The sequence below is a fragment of the Seriola aureovittata genome, chromosome 20, assembly GCF_021018895.1.
Source record: "Seriola aureovittata isolate HTS-2021-v1 ecotype China chromosome 20, ASM2101889v1, whole genome shotgun sequence".
Taxonomy (NCBI): Eukaryota; Metazoa; Chordata; class Actinopteri; order Carangiformes; family Carangidae; genus Seriola; species Seriola aureovittata.
Window position 1 is genome coordinate 15565515 of NC_079383.1, and position 15993 is coordinate 15581507.

At 41.0% G+C, this 15993-nt stretch overlaps 1 protein-coding gene across 4 annotated transcripts in view; it reads right to left on the reverse strand.

The window, feature by feature from the left end:
* dlgap1b (discs, large (Drosophila) homolog-associated protein 1b) overlaps positions 1-15993 on the reverse strand; it is an 88842-nt gene that overhangs the window by 51566 nt on the left and 21283 nt on the right. For all 4 annotated transcript variants that reach the window (XM_056364456.1, XM_056364457.1, XM_056364455.1 and 1 more), the window contains exon 2: positions 6160-6248. The gene's annotated coding sequence lies outside the window, so the exon portion shown is untranslated. The remainder of the gene's footprint in view (positions 1-6159; positions 6249-15993) is intronic.

A 15993-nucleotide genomic window follows, 5' to 3' on the forward strand; every position in this document is an offset into this window, starting at 1 on the left:
AAAAATGAGTGACAGCTTAGAGGAAAAAAGTCTGAATAAATAAGTGTAAAAAACATAATGAAAGATTTAGTCGGATGGCTCTGTTTTTTATGAGAGGCATTTGTTTTGGACTTATTCTGAGTAATTTCCTTTATCTTATAATGACAAATTTCCGTCCTAATGGAAATGGTCTCTTCAGGTTGACAATTCTCTGATCCACAGACGACAAGAGATTAAATAGTTTGACGAGAATGAAAATGATGTAAATCATATGCTTTGGCATTTACAGATCACAAGATCTCAACCCAAATAAAAACCTATGGGAGATATGCATTCTCAAGCGAAAGTCAGAATTACGGATGGTTTGCTAAGTTGCTAAGCTAAGACTCTGTTCAGTTTTGTAACTTCCGGGAAACCGATAATCTGGCAAGCATGCTCATTTCATACAGTGCAATGCACAGTACACAGTGTCATGGTTCATGTGTACAAATCTGTGCAACACTAGAACTGCCAAAGTTTGTACCGTTACCACCATCATCACATCTCACCTTTCCAAAAAAAGGTGTTGACTCCTCCAGTGGAATTTCAGAGACTTGAAGAATCTATGCCAAGTAGCACTGAAGCTGTTCTAGTGGCTACTTGCAGCCCACTGCCTTACTAACACACTTTGTGTTTTTTCTGTTAAATTGTCAGCCAACTGTATGTGACTGGTGAGTATAAAGTATGGAATAGCAATGTAGGAATGCTTATGATTTTTGCACTAGAGTGGTAAAAATAGATATCTTTAGCATGTATTTATATGGTATGAAAGTGAAGTGCTTCAAATTTTTTGCTTAATATGCATTTTATAGCAATTCCTCTCGTATTGGGACACTGTTACATAAAGCTATTCTGAGCCTGCCAACACACAAACTAATAAAACATCAGGTAAAAAACGTCCGCCTATGTTTGGATATGCACATTTCTATCTGTGCTAACACAGAATAATAACCTTCCTGTTTATATTCTCACTTAAGAGCTGTGAAATCTGGGCCGACTAATCCGGGACTACGTGGAAGCGGTGTAGTGCTGTGACAGTGATAACTAAATCGAAGAGAGACAGGCTCTGTGTGCGTGCGTGCATCTCTTTGCATGTTCTACATAACGCACTGCAGCCTCATCCATCAACTGCAGCCATGACCCACATGTGAAAAAAAAGTTGCTAATACTGCTAATGTCAGTGTAAGGCTGGCGGCTCTTTCCTCCATGTGGTGCTTCTGCTGTTGTTACACACTTGTAGCTGATAGCAGAAGTGCTGCTGCTTTCTTCGTTATATCTGCTGTGTCCAGTCATGCACTTGCTTGAGAGCAGCACATATAAACTTAGCGTCGACAATCAAACTTTACCAAACAAACTGTGTGTGTGTGTGTCCAGCTGCCTCACTGTGTGTTTTACATGATGATTGCTTTTTTTTTTTTAAATCCTCTAAAAATGTGATGTGTCACTGCACACGACCAGCAGAGCATCCATACTGTTTTATGAGGACCCACACTCACTGCTGGAACAAGTAGTGTGGTTTTATATGCATTTGATTGTACAGTATGCACATTACAGTCACTTGCCACCATCAGGCAGCATTAGCATCAAACTACTGCCAGAGGCATCCGGAGTGTCAGGTGATTTCAAGCAACTGATTCTACACTTAAGTACATGTCAGGAAACAGAGCTGACCTTAAGTGTGCACAGCTATATGCTTTTAGCTAATGTGGTCTAAATACCTACTAAATGTATTTCAAACAATTTATGAAACTTTTATTAGACAATACTTGCTAAATAAAGATGAAATAATATATTAACAAAGCACCAGTGGAACTGAATATCAAACAATAATTTCTGATTTGCATATAATTCTGTAATGAAATAACTGCCTACAGCTGAGAAAATAGTAAAGCTTACAGAAAACACTGTCAGCAAAACTGCAAAAGAAAACAGACTGTTTCTTTTGGGGAAACACTTTACATAATGGGCCCACGACCAACTGAAGCCTTTTGATGAGATTACCTCGACTCCATCTCTAAGACTAATGCGAGGCTATCTGCTTAACTTCCGAGGGCAGAGGTCACAGGCTGGTTATGGAAGGTACACGGATAAAACGATGAGGAAAAAGCTGGATGATTTGTGCCTCTCCTTCACTGTGGGTGGCACGTCACGTCGAGGACATGTCAACAGATGCCTGACAGATCTGGGAGTGAGATCCAACTGAGCAAGAGGGGTGGGGTGGGGGGAGTCTCACCCGCTGTCTTCTCGCATGAGCGCTGGTGGACGCGTATCCAGTGCGACGCGCACACACACAAGGCAAGCAATCACAAACACATGGATACACACATTGCACATGCACACACACGCACACGCACGCACACACACACACACACACACACACACACACACACACACACACACAGGCTAGGAGGCATAATTCCAGCTCTCCCTGCGCACTGTGGAGATTTGAGCCTCTACCAAACACGCTGCCAGTGCAGAGAGCAGGTGTCAGACCAGGTGAGCGCTGTGCGCTGACGGTTAGCAGCTAGCTCCCAGCTGACCTCACATCAAAACTTAGCGACACGGAAAGGGCAGGAAAATTCTCAGCTAAATGGAATCAGCAAGGCTTATGTCATCAAAATCCACTCAATTATGTCTCCTGTCAAGCCAGGCTTAGCCGACGTCTATCAAAGACTCGAGACTGAGGTACTGTTGCTAAACTCAGATTACTGAGACCATTTCCCTAAACAGAATTCAGTGGCTGTTTTCTGCTTCCAGAGATTCTCGCTGTGGTCAACATGTTATGTCATTCAGGGCAGATATTCAGCAACATCTATAATAAATAACATTGCATTAAAATGGAAGAGGAGATGAGAGAGAGAGAAAAAAGGAAGACATCAAGTTGAGAGAGAGACATGACGGAGAAATTGACTAATGTACCACAAAGCTAGTGCAGCATAGTGATATATTTCAGATTGATGTTCATGCCTTCCCCTAATTAACTCTTCTTTGTTTATGATTCACTCTCGCTGGCCAGAATTATATGAGCCAATAACCTAAAAACAAAATAACTCTCAGTTTAAGACTTGACGTGTTATTTGTGCAACCAAGGCCAATTAAATCAGTATTTCTGTTTATAAAACCCACCCTCCTCAAGCTGGAAGCCAGAATTTACATTCACAAATCAGTGGGTTTTTTTGTTTTTTTTCATGGCAGTTCCACTATTTATTTCAACAATAATCATTCAACAATGTTCAGTATGTTCTGTTCTGTTCTTTTTAGGTCAGACAGTGAGTGTGCATGGAGATAGAAAATTAAAAAGCAACACTTTACAAGCTATTATAGAAGGTGAAATTATAGGCAGGTTTTCCATGAAGACTAGAAAGCACCCAGGTCAAGTAAAAGTCAGTGTCAGTCATATTTAGTGCTTCCAAATTTTGAAAGCTTATCTGAGGGGGAAGAAACAAAATGAATTTGTCTCAAGTGGTCAAGGTCAAATATTACACATTTTAATGGATACTTGAACTGTGATATTGTCAAATTTTACAATATCTTACTCATTAATATAAATTATGATTATTGAGTTTTTGACAGTGTGCTAAAATGTCTCTCCTGAGCTGCTCCGGCACAGTAAGTGCTGGAATTAGAAAGAAAATGTTAAAGGTGATTTGCTGTTGAGTGTTTCATGAAGTGTGAAATGTGCCGCTCATTGAGAAAGTTAAATTAGCTTCCCATTTCATAATTTGCTCAGGTACATACAGATAACAGCCTCCAACTCACTGCTACGCCGAGGTGACACACATTACATTAAATAACATTAACTTTTTGCATATTAAATGTTATCACGGGCAATGCTCAAGCTGTGAACCACGGTGAGAGAGTCTCATTTCTGCAGAAAAGAGACATTATCTTAAATTAGTCTTTGAAAAATAGAAAGAGGGATTGAATCAGAGTTTGCAAATGTGTTATCATGAATTAATGAAATAGGGCTGCTCGAAGGTAAGAGTTCTAACTGAGTGTTTCCCAGTGCTCTGTATTAAAACATATTAAGACCTCATTAATCTTTAACCGTAAAAACGCTCTAAAACACTGAACCATTTACGGAGTTGCTGGAAGCCTGGATGTATTAATAAATGTTAAATATCATATTCTTATGTCCGCATACAATTATTCGGCTTTACGTCGTTCCTGATTTCTCTGCATCATCGCTGCTTTGCGATCACATCAGATCAAATACAACTAGTTTCATCTGCTGCAACCTACTTATGCCACTGTGTATTCTTGACAAACCTCTTCTTTGCTCGCCTGCAGTGAAACAAATGAAGAAATGAATCACAACACCTTCCCTCGAAGCTCCCTAGCTGAAACAATGTGCTGCTTCAATAGATTAGTTCAATCCAGGCTGCTTATTGTTAATGTGCGAATATCAACGACAAGCACCTTTGAGCGAGCCTGGTATGAGGACACATGTCCACACGGTGTGTATGTAATGTCCAGCTGGAGGTCCAGTCATTCACCATCCTTAGAAACCTCTGTTGCGCTCCCCCTTCTTTCTCCTCTCTTCCCCCTCTGCCTTTACCTACAAGCCCTCTCCATTCATTGATTATTCCTCCTCCATCTTTTCCCCACCCATCCCCAGGTGTCCATTCTGTTCTGTTTTGATTGCCAGTATCAGCACCATGGCTAAGATTGACCTCATCTGATCATCCCTAAGTACTCGCTCTTTCTCCACCTAATCTCTATAAACACACGTCACACAAAACAGCTTGATGCTGGAAGCCCGAAATGTTGTTTCCACCAGATAACATCTAGATTTCAGTATCTGAAAAAAAAAAAAACCTTAAATTGAAGAGTGTGGCTGCACAGCGGGAATCCTGTGATTCAGCCTCAGCTATCAACCTGTTTATCCCACTGACTGCCTGACTGCTGAACCCCTCCCTCCCTCTCTGAGCTTCTCTGGGATTCACAACACATTGGCTTAGAGTGCGTTTGTAAACCACATTACTTCTTTTCAAGTAGCCTTCGATGACAACCCACGCCGGTGCAATGATACGTTTTCAAGTGGTAAGCTGTGCTCGCTGTAAATCCAGCTTTTTGGCAGTGGCCCCGGCCCTTAGGGTTCAGGGTTGGCGTGTCTACAAGAGCTGAGCCAGAGATGGGATCCCATGCGTGATTATATATTAACCACTCATGGTAATGACGATGCACGTTTTCCATCCCAATTCAGCTGCAGCTGCTGCGGTTATTATGAACACACTGTTTTGTTCTGGAAAAAGGTTGAAATTCTGCAAAAAACATGTTTTTCTGAATTATGATATTTATTTTTTTATTTTTTTTTAAATCTTTATATTTCTGTAGACACAAAAATGTAACATTCATGAACTAGTTGGATCACTAGTGCATTATACAGCATCCATCAGCAAGTAAAATAGAAGTCAAATGACGATTATGATGTCAGATTATAACGGCAGTATTAATGTTTGTATTTGTGTCCTAACTCGAAATCCTTTGCCCTCCGTCCCGTTTGCCGTCAACACAACAGTGCTAGAGTGCTTTGACTTTTCCCTGACAGAGTCAACATGTTCAGCACTTTTACTTGCTATTAAGCACTTTTACATACTTTTTAAACCGTTTCTCTCACCACCGCCATCTGCTCTGTCACCAGATATCATTACACAAACAGGGGGGAAAAAAACATTTTCATCCAAACAGCCTGTGTGAAACCTCCTTTTCATTCTGTCTCTTTGTCTCATCCCCCCCTATTTTCTCTGGCATTCGCCCCTCTGTCACTCTCTGCTCAGCCTTGGTGTTTCTTTCCATCTCATTTCTGCTGCCGTCGTTGGTAGGCTGTCAACCTTGACTGATGTGTTTCCACTAACGGTGTACTAAAAGGTTGCAGATGGCACACGGGCGGATGCTTTCAAGGTCAAAAGGTGAATTGCGAGTGTGCGGGTGTGAAAACTGAGGCAGCATTTAAAGAGTTGATATTATAGTGTATGTCAAGGTTTCTCTTTATGTAGTGCTTGATGTCATTGAGACTCACTTTATAGGTGCTCGCTGACCTGTGCATCAATAAAAGTTGCATCCAAAGCTACTTATAACAGCACTGTGGGCAGTATAATGAGCCAGTGGAGAGCAAGCAAGAGGAGAAGTGTAACTCACCTTCTTTATTGTTTCATCTTCGGCATCTTTTCTCTCCTGTGCTTAATTCCAGACTCCTCCTCCTCCTCTGTGCGTGCACATTTCCCCACCTTGAAGTGAATAAAGACAGAGGCCGTGGCTGAGAATTCATCACAACATATCAAAAGTCTCCTGTGGTGCCCTGGTGGCTAATGTGCTGGTCCATGTGCCGCGTGCTCATGCTGTGCTGTTGCTGCTCCCTGCTCTTTTTCCAGACTCACTTCAGTGTTGCAATTACTGGTGAAATGCTGGGGGATGGTGGACAACACAATTCTTTGAAAGAGAAAAAAAAAAAAAAAAGACATATACAAACCCTTCGACCCCAGAAGAAAATGGAAAACTTGGATCTTTATTGACCAGAGTGGTTGGATTAAAAGACATTAAAATGTCGGCTAAGCCCAGTTTTGTTTGGCTGTAAAATCACAGCACCAATCTATTTGTTTTAATCCTAAACCCTGTCTTTTAGTAAGCAACTTCTCAGGGAAACAGCATGAAAGGAGGGAGGGGACATATGCAGAATCCATTGCCGGCAAGAGAAAAAGAAAACGTGGGGAAATTCATTTTAAGCCATTTGCACTTCTTTAAATCTAGTGTATTAAGTCCTTGAGACGTTTGGAAGGAGGGTGAAACTAGTCTTTGTCTCAGGGCAATGACTCACTCTACTTCACAATAAAGCAGATCGCCAACACTTTGCTCAGATTTGTTCCAAGCCCACAGAGGTGGCCTTGAGTTGAAACATTCAACTATGACACATCTTATATACTTGTCCCTTGTAATAAGCTGTCAAACTAGATTCACTACTGTGATTTTGAGAATAAACTAACTCTTTGCAAATGAGTAAATTTCCTGATATCCCATGGAGGTGATGAAGAGGAGGTGGACGGTAGTTCAATGTGGGGGCACGGAACAGATGGTGGTCTGTCCGACTCGCCAGGCGGGACTTAGTTGGGACAGGTTGCGCACGCACAGAAACGCGCTCACACACACAAACACAAACACAAACACAAACACAAACACACACACACAGGTCAAAGGGAGGGCACTAACACTCCACGGGGGCCTCAGGTTCTTTTCATATGACAAGGATGCAGGGATACCAATAAAGTACATGCAAAGTTAGTGTAGAATAACAAATCACAAAACTAACCACATTCATGACCTCAGAATAAGGAGGTTCTGTCTATTCTGATATTTATTATCTGCTGTTGTTAACCTGAAACTACTTTTTGACAAGTTTGTGTCTATTTTTAGTTTTATGCATCAGTTATTCTAGAGTTTAAAAAGGCTTTGCAAAGTCATTCTCTAACTTGGATCTATGATACAGTGACCAGACGTCCCAGATTGTCCAGCATTGTATCACTTTCAAGCTGGGTGTCCCCAGTCCTGATAAATATCTGCAAAACACTATAATATGAAAAAACTAAAATATAAAAACATAAAAACAACAATTCAACACTGAATGGTCTGTATGTGTGTCAATCAACCAATGTGTCATTGTCAAGGCTGTTGCTAGCCTATGAGTCACAGGCAAGAATCATAGGCCATAATGCTGGTGGCTCTGTCTGACAGAACCTGTCAGTATGCTAACGGTTAGCTGTCATGCCAAAGAGACAGAGCTTCAGGAGGCTTAGACTTTCCTTCGTAAGGTATCACGACATCCACGCTGTTGAAAGGTGCACTCCGTAAGTGTGCTTGTTGCCGAAATGATTCTGATGAAAATGTGAATATAAACATGAATAAGTGCATACATGTGTGCGTGCATAAACATGTGGCATACCTAATGGTCCCAGTTTAGGGATTTGAAATTATGGACACTCTATTCTATGAGGCTCCAACTGCAAAAAAAAAAAAAAAAAAAAAAAAAAAAAAAAAAGAGTGTTTAGAATGTAAAAATAGGACTCATCAGGCTTCACCTCTTCGCCACTTTACGTGCTGCTTCACTGCTCTGAAACTGAAATCTGAATTTTTTTTAAACACACAACTGATGTTATTATCAACAAAACTGTAAATGACTATTACAAATGTCAGCTAAGTTGATCTTTAGTCCTTTTTTTTTTTTTTTTTTTAAATCTTGCTTGGGAATGTTTGTTAGCAAGAATTAACATCATTAGTAATAACTCAAAGTTGTAAGAGTATTTTAGAGATGATAGCAAAATTTCAATATATTTTCATCTGAGATAAATTCAGGTTTCTAGCTGCTATTTGTTGAAAACATTTTAAATATGATTGGATGCTAACTCTGAGAGCTGATGCTTAATGAATTCTTGGTAGCCTATTAGAAGCTTCTAGTTGTAAAATTACCAAATTTAAAAATGAGCTAGGATTTTGATATTTCATATTTAAGTTATCTTTAGGGTGCCAGTTGTTTCAAACAATAATAAAGGCTTTCACTTTTGCTATCTAGCTTTTTTCAAAACTACTTAGATTTGTAGACATAACCTTATAATTCCAAAGGTCATGCACCGTCTGAGGAGAGTAGTTTGTTTACCACATAGCAGCCGTCACTTTTATGAATGTTGTCACATTCTAAACATGTGATATTGAGGCAATATCAATATTCACATCTTCAAAAGAACCACTTTAGAGTGGCAAGTGAAAAATGCCAACAACTTGAGTCAAAGATGAGATTTCACATGTCCTGTGTCTTTTCTTCTCTGCCAATAACATCGCCTCTGCAGGGGAGAATTTCTATTTCACACTCTGCTGGGGTGTGTAACGCACACGTCACTTAAACTCAGGTACAGAAACACAAAGAGATGGGGGAAAGGTTGGCCTGTTTAAATGGATCAACATATGTATTCATGAATGAGTAAACAACCCAGCGATGAACATAAATGAATACATCAGACACGGGGTTGGCATGCTAACACAGTTTTTAGAGGAACAATGTCACTGCTCTCAGTGAAAGTAAGCAGCAGACCGGATGTTCATTTCCAAGCTATATGTCCACTTTCAGATTCACAACAGAAATTATATCAGATTAAACCTTTATTATAATCTTTAATTTCCTGAGTCTATCCAATCAGAGTCAGTGATTAGGAAGAGTCAACATTATGGTACAGCAGCCTGCGTTAACAAGTAGCCTTTTATTTAATTTAACGAAAAGCAAATGCCATTAGCTACATGTGTTCAGATTTGACTAGAAGAAGTTGCTCCACGTGTCCATATCCTGAAAGCTTCCTGTAAGTCAACTGCAGCTCTCAAATTCACTGTATCCACTATCTGCACTATCTGCAATCTGAATAATTCATGAGTGCACAACAAATACCAAAAAGAAGAAAAAAAGCGGTCTGTCAAAAGGGGAAATGACTGTGACCTTCTATGCAAAACAGGTGGAAGTCGAGAAAGCGATGCGCAGTGAGAGATAGGTATAAGACGGATGAAAAAAAAAAAAAAACGGCATGGAAACAGAAACAGAAACACAGCAAAGAATGAGGGGGGAATAAAATGAGAGCTGTACAAACGAGAGAAAAATCTTCCTCCTTGTAAAAGAAAAAAAAAAAAAAAACTCCATATGCTGGAGTGTGATACAGAAATAGGCCCCTCTGTATTCATGAATCTCTTAGAGCGCAATCAATGGGGTAAGCGATACATAAAAGATGAGGCTGAGTTTGACCTGTGCACTGAGGGGGAGGGGAAGTGTTCTGCAGAGACTGGACCGGAGGAGATGGCGATTTAGACTCTGTCAGGGCATCCTTTGAAGTTTTGGCAGATGAGGATGGGCTATGGATCAGCCTGTGGCCCTGCTGCATTAACCCCCCAAGCCCCAGCTATGCTTGCACTGAGTCAGCAGCAGCAGCAGCAGCAGGAGCAGCAGCAGCACCAGAGAGCAGCCTGCCTGGCCAGCATGATGCATAATCTCTACACTGGTTTAGCACAGATCCATTATACAGAGCCACTATTCAAACTTCAGCAGTGATTATCTCTATGCTTTACTACATTTTCACTGCAGCATGACTTCACACTAGTCGGCTGCAGATCTGATGTTGATGCTTATATTGGACAAAGATGGAATTTGTGGCGCACAAGCTCATAACTTCGACTCAGAAGTTATCGTGCAATTCCTTATCTGCCAGCAGACAGCATAAAGAAGCACACAGAAGCGTGTACACACACACACACACACACACACGGACCTTTATCGAGTTGAAGATCAAGATCGGTACAGATCGAGACAAACTCACGCTCGTGCATGCACGTACACACACAAACGGACTGTTCGCACACTTCTGCCTGATTGTTTGAGGCACGCGGGCACTCCGGTGATAAATAGAGGTGAGTCACGTCAGAAAGAGGATTAGAGGGGCTGTGAAAAAGCAGAGAATTATTGACGGAAAAGAGGGGGATTTAGATTTAGCTCTGCTGGTCCACAAGAGCATCTAACCCCACCCCAACCCCACCCCCCTCTTCGTATACACACTTACACATACACTAGTGATGACTCAGTAAGACTGTCTCAGGTCACTTTGGACTGACATTTCTTTGGAAACTTTAAGTCCAAGCTGTTGCCCACTCTGACCTGACTGTTTCTATTAGTCCTTATCCCATCATTGTGAACCAACTCAGCTACAAATATACAGTAGTATCACTGGAAAACCTGAGGGCCAGACCAGTGCTATACATAATGGATGAAGGAAGGCATGGGCACAGGGTCAGATGTGAAGTTGCAGAATCTCATCTATCCGCAGAAAAACATACACTAATCCAATTCAAAATTCACCCAAATCTCTGTGTGATTATAATAATTCCAGATTTTAAATAAATCGTGGGTGATTAAACTAAACAGGTTACCCATCTGAGGATATAAATCATTCTTGTGTTTGTTTTTTTTTTCCTGCTGCACAAAAAAAAAAAAAACTTGAATAAACTGGTCAGGAGGATGAAGATGACAGAGAGCTACTCAGAGCTTTTCAAAAAGGAGACAGGGAGTACAAAATTATCTCCACGCCTCAGGGTTAGACAGAAAACACATGTTTAAAACAGTACTGTCCAATGAGACAGAGGTAGGTTCGACTTCTTGCGCTGCTCAAAAAACACCAGGTTGTGGAGATGTGTGGGTTTTTACAAGGGCGCCGAGATGTGTACAGTATTTGCAATTGAAATGCGGGGCGTCATTCGGAGGCGGGGGGGGGTTTGACGGCACCCCACCTGGCTGTTAAGACCTCCAAAGGGCACACTTAATGAATTCACAGTGCTATAATGTGAGAACCACACATTGATGACAGGTAGTCATTTATTATAAAGCAGGTGTTATGTGTGTGTGTATATATATGTACATGTGTAGAGGCATCAAGCTGCAAATACAGTGTCCCTTCAGAAAAACAAGCTAAGCTGTTCCGGATCTTTCCTTTCACACTTCTCATCTGAAATATGCTGATATATTATCAAAATCTAATCCCTGGGTAAATCAGCATTTTTTTGTCTTTAGTTTTTTGTTTCTTAATCATTCAAATTTACACAAAAAGGAATTTGAAAGTGTGGACTTCAAACGTTTGGGCAGAAGCTGCACAGACTGAAAAAAAAAAACCGACTTCTGTCATCTAAAGTCAGGATGTGAAAACAATGCTGCTGTGCAGGTTTTTCTTTTCTTTCCAGAGATATTCCTCATCTGACCCGAGGGCTTAAGGACAGAGGGTGCCGTATGTTACAGATGGCGAAGCTCTCTAAGACTGAAGTGGCTGATGTCGGAGACTTCCCACCACCATATGAAAACCAGTCACACCCTCCTCTCAAAGATGATGATCACCACCGATAAATTCTCAACCTGTGGCAAACACAGGGCAAAGCAATGAAAAGAATTCAACAATATAATATCTAGGGTATGTGCTGATGAAGCCATATGCCTTCAGTGACAGCAAGATGGCTAACCTATGCACAAGGCAAGAGAAGCATACTGAAGGTACAGAAATAGATGTGATACCTTTTGTCATTGGCTTTCTGTGCACATTTGTCTTTCTGACATCATTGTCAGTTTATATTAGAGCAGAATATGGGTTATATCCTAGAATACATATGAACAGCAGCCAAAACAATCAGATATGAGCAGCAAATTTGGCACAGAGCACGGAGGCCTGTGGAGTGAATGTAGTGGAAGAGTAAAGGAGACATATGGCACATTATGTCTCACTGCGTGAATGTAACTGAGTCTGAAAGTGAAATGAATATCATCAATATGATATCTATAGAATCATATTAAGAATCACTAGAATCAGTCTACATCTTTATCAGCTCACCTCACAGTGTGACTCAGTAGATGTTGACGGCTGAACTAGGCCCTGCTTATTGGCTGACTATTACTTTCTGCTTGATCTCACTTTCCCTTCAGGTATCTGTTGCTATTTTCTCCATTAACCAACTATGACGTAAAGTTGACCGAGCTAACAAGCTATATATTCTGATACTGAAATTTCTCCTCATCATCTCCTGTCAGTTTCGTGCTCTTCCCTCTGACAGAATTAAGAATCAAGAAATAAAATCTGTGTCTAAATTATCGGTGTGTTCAGCGTGGCCTTTCTGCTGTGGGAGACGGTGCTGGAAATGTGAGATTATCCACAGAGAAATGCCCATCTTTGTGTCAGAGAGCCTATAATCAAATCCAATCATGTCAGTGACTACAGGACAACCTGAATGCGTGCACACCCTAACGCACATATCATATCAACTCTTACTCAAGCATTGTGGGAGATGATGGGCTATGATTTAATCATAAATTTTAATTTTAAAGGCATATATTAACCTAAATATCAAGGCACCAATATGTCGCCACATATCCATTCCACAGAAAATAGTCTAATAAATAATATATATAATGAATAATAAATAAATCTAATTCTATGGGGATGCTGGCTTTCAAGGTCTGAGCTTTGAGAGGCAGAAGCAGAGAGTGCACTCTTAATAGACAGTCTTGTCACAGCTCCAGTCCATCTCCACTCCGATGTCTCCCCCTCCATTCATAACTCTCTTATCTTCTCTCTGCTGCTCCCTTTCCAAGCATATTGCTCCCACAACCTTATTTGTGATATTTTCCGCTCTCCTCCACTCTTTTGTTCCCTTTCATGCATAATCTGTGTTCTCTCCTGTCCTCACTTTATTTCCCCGGGACACAATCTCTCTCCATCTCTCCCTGGCTCCTTCTCTCACTCCATCGCTCTCCACTGCTCAGTCAGAATAACAGCAGCGCTCTATCAGAACATTTTCTGTAACCAGAGGGCAATTTTCTGGACCTGCAAGAGCACCAGCCTTCTGCTATACTGTACCAAGACACTGCTGTAATAATAATAACACCAAGAAATCTGATTAACACAGCATAGTGTGTGTGCTACAGCAGCACGAGCGGTGATAGTAAAGCTGCAACAGTCCAGGCCAGTGATTTCATGCAAATTCACAAGGTTGCCACGGGCTGTGAATGACTGACATGGGGTGAGGGGAAGGGTGCATGCAAATAGTGGTCGGTTCAAGAGAAGGGTGTGCTCAGTGATTAAGTGGAAACACAAGCTAGGGACTCCAATCAGGCCAAATCAATGTGAACTAATCCTGTGCCAATTAAGAAAGCGTGGTTCAACGCCCAGGACCTAATTCAATTTCTTTCTGAGTTCAAGCTGTGAAAAGGATTGATTGAAAGCCCTGGACACAAGCCAGATGAATGAGAGAATGCAGTTATGAGAGATTTTTTCTTTTCTTCTTTTAATAGACACAGCTCTTGGCATTCAAGACTACATTGATTGTGGGTCAGATATAAAGTGTCTCAATGTATCAGCCCCGTAGCTCAATGCAAAGATGATGAATGGGATCCAGCTGGGAAGAGGAAATGGGAAAGCTGATGATGAGTGAGATGGCTGATGATACTTTTTCTTCACCCTGATTAGCCTCTTTTTGTCATCTTTTCTATATCTCTCTACCACAGCCTCCCCCTTTTAGTCCCTTTCTCATTTTCAGCATTATGATAACCAACGCTGCATATTAATAAATGTGCAGAGCATATGCACAAACATGTCCCTAGCTCCTCCCTGTCACATGCAAACCGCCACGTAAGCAGTGGACATTGTATTCCCGGTGTAGCTCAGGGTGGATATTATGCCCGTAGGGATAGGCAGGCGGGGGGGGGGGGGGGGGGGGGGGGCAGGTGAGAAAGAGATGACAAGTGTGTGATAGTACAATTTTCCAAAATATGAACTCTTTCTTTTTGAATATATCTCTAACAATTCCGGGTGGTTGCAAGTAGCTCCCGGCGCTGTGTGAACAGGGACTGGATATCACAATGATGGGTGTTGTAAGAAATGCTGCAATGGTTGAACAGTTTGTTGTCAGCAGAAAATTTACTTTTTCACAGACATTACCGGCCTCTAACATTTCTGGTTGATATGGCCATCATTCCTCTTTTAAAAAGGATAAGGCTGGTGTTTCTTATTGTCAATATCTAATGCAAAGACCAAACCCAACAACATTTCATCTATGTGTTTTTATTCATTTTCAGACAACAATGAAGACCAATTCAAAATGAGATTTAATCAATTCATCCTACTCAGATACATATAACAACAGCAGATAATGCTCGGCCTTTCTAAATGTTAAAATCCAATGTTCAAACAAAGCAGGATGTATGGCCTACTTTAGTTTTTGTCTGCAGATAATAGAAACACAAGATTTGATTTTGACGGATACATTTCCATGTTATTCCGGCTTTAAAAAAAATTAAAAAAAAAAAAAAAAAATTCAGCATGACGGACCAGTGAGTGACGCGTCCATCAATCAGACGCAGGAATCATTCATGCTGATGTCCGAGAGAAGGAGAAAACTGTCAATCACGCATCCTTGAAATGATTTGTGTCTCGAGCTAATGCATCCGTGGCCAGAACAAAAGTGAAAATGAATTGCGGGACGTCTTCGCCAGGTCTGTCTATCCACAGGAAGAACAGCAACACACTGTCGCACAACAAAATGTGCCTCATTGCCAGAAGCTGTTTATTTAACTGTGTCAAAGTGTTCCATGTTGTCTTTTTTCCCCCTTTAAACTCCAAACTTAAATTGAGACAGAGCAGTTTATTTGGAAAACACAAAATCCTTTGAATTCATAAAACTGCTTGCGTAACTGCAACATCCTCTTAGGGAGCGTAAGTCACTGATATTTTCTTGACTAGAAATGTTTTGAAGGTTACGTAACTCAAGGTTTCAGTGGTTTTGAATAAATTAAAAGAAATGTGTATGTGTATAATAAAATACATGCGACTGACAGAGGGAGAAACAGAAAGACAGACAGATCTCATCTGAAGGAGGCAGATATCCCATTACTGAAGCCAGTAAGTGTGCTAAGCTCTATCTACAGTGCAGGGCAGCGAGCAGAACCCATCATACCGTACGCCGTTAAAGCCTCACATGGAGTGGGGAGGGCCAGAGAGAGGGAGAGAAAACAACCCTCATGTCATCCACAGGAAGTAAAGTGGGACTGAATGAGCATCTACGACGCCACTTGGACGAGTTACAGCTGAGAGACAGATGCATCGTACAGCTCAGAGGAACAACAAAGGAACAAACAGATTAGGAATTAAAATAAAGAGAGAGAGGAAGAGAGAACATGTTGGAAAGAAAATGAGGACTGTGAGTAATCCACAGGAGAGATGTAGTCCAGATTTTGAGAGAGCCAGGCTGTCTATAATCTTTAACAAAATTGAAAGAAGACATGACAAATGAGAGAGGATAAAAGTGAGTGTCTTTCAAACCCTGTGAATGCAAAACGGCAAGGATACGCTGCTTCATTTTCGAGTATAATGATACAGAAAGGTGGAGAAGTACCTGACCTGAAGCTCTTACAGTATACCT